The sequence below is a fragment of the Vidua macroura genome, chromosome 27, assembly GCF_024509145.1.
Source record: "Vidua macroura isolate BioBank_ID:100142 chromosome 27, ASM2450914v1, whole genome shotgun sequence".
Taxonomy (NCBI): domain Eukaryota; kingdom Metazoa; phylum Chordata; class Aves; order Passeriformes; family Viduidae; genus Vidua; species Vidua macroura.
The window spans coordinates 2,414,773-2,416,411 of NC_071597.1; positions in this window are offsets into that span (position 1 = coordinate 2,414,773).

Below are 1,639 nucleotides of genomic sequence, written 5' to 3' on the forward strand. Positions count from 1 at the left end.
TTTCCTTTCCTTTCCTTTCCTTTCCTTTCCTTTCCTTTCCTTTCCTTTCCTTTCCTTTTTAACCCTGGACAATCCCAGCTATCCCGGGATATTTCCTCGCCTCCGAATTTGTAAAAAACCACCACAAATCCACATTAAAATTGTTGATTTTGGCTCCTCCTTCCATCGCAAAGATATTTTTTCCACCTGTGTCCCACCGAGCACTCGTTAAAGCGAATTTCTTTACCATCCCACCCGATTTTCCCCAAAAGTGAACTCTTGGGAATGCACGACTTCCCGAGCCAAAAAAAAAAAACAAAAAAAAAAAAAAACCAAAAAAAAAACACCCCATTTTTTGGCCACTTTGTAAATTTAAAAAATATTTTTACCAGACCTCGGTGCCTCCGGCTTTGTGACAAAGCGGCCGCGGAGGGAGCACGCCAAAAAAAAAAAAAAAAGATTTTTTTTGGGCGATTTGTAAAATTTTAAGGTACTTTTAACACACCTCGTTACCAAAAAAAAAACCCCAAATTTTGGCCGATTTGTAATTTTTTCTTACTCTGGTTTTTGACAGCCCTCCGGCGCAGTGGGAAGGGTTCGGGGTGAGGAGGGCGGTGCAGAGCTCCGTGCCTGGCTGAATTTCACAAGGGGTGAAATTCCCGGCCCCGGGCAGGTGCTTCTCGTTAAAATTCCTGCCTGGAATTCCAGGGCAGGTTGGGATGGGCCCCGCGGCCCCCGCGGCGCTCCCAGGCCGCGCATTTCTGGGGATAATCGGGAAAAATGGGATTTTCTTCCATTTGGAGGTGGCAGCTTTGTGGGAACGCCCCAAAGCTGTGGGGTCACCCTAAAACGCCGTGGGACACCCCAAAGCTGTAAGAAACCCCAAAGCTGTGGGGTCACCCTAAAGATGTAGGGACGCCCCAAATCTGTGGGGTCACCCCAAAGCTGTGCGAAACCCCAAAGCTGTGGGGTCACCCCAAAGCTGCAGGAACATCCCAAAGCTGTGGGGTCACCCTAAAACGCCGTGGGACACCCCAAAGCTGTAAGAAACCCCAAAGCTGTGGGGTCGCCCTAAAGATGTAGGGACGCCCCAAATCTGTGGTGTCACCCCAAAGCTGTGGGGTCACCCCAAAACGCCGTGGGACACCCCAAAGCTCTGTAGGACACCCTAAAGTTGTGAGAACACCCCAAAGCTGTGTGGGGTCACCCTAAAGATGTAGGGACGCCCCAAATCTGTGGGGTCACCCCAAAGCTGTGCGAAACCCCAAAGCTGTGGGGTCACCCCAAAGCTGTAGGAACATCCCAAAGCTGTGGGGTCACCCTAAAACGCCGTGGGACACCCCAAAGCTGTAAGAAACCCCAAAGCTGTGGGGGTCACCCCAAAGCTGTGCGAAACCCCAAAGCTGTGGGGTCACCCCAAAGCTGTAGGAACATCCCAAAGCTATCGGACATCCCAAAGCTGTGGGGTCACCCTAAAGCTGTGGGACACCCCAAAGCTCTGTGGGAAGCCCCAGAGCTGTGGGGTCACCCCAAAACTCCGTGGGACACCCCAAAGCTGTAGGAACACCCCAAAGCTATCGGACACCCCAAAGCTCTGTGAGACACCCCAAAGCTGTGGGGTCACCCTAAAGATGTAGGGACACCCCAAAGCTGTAGGAAC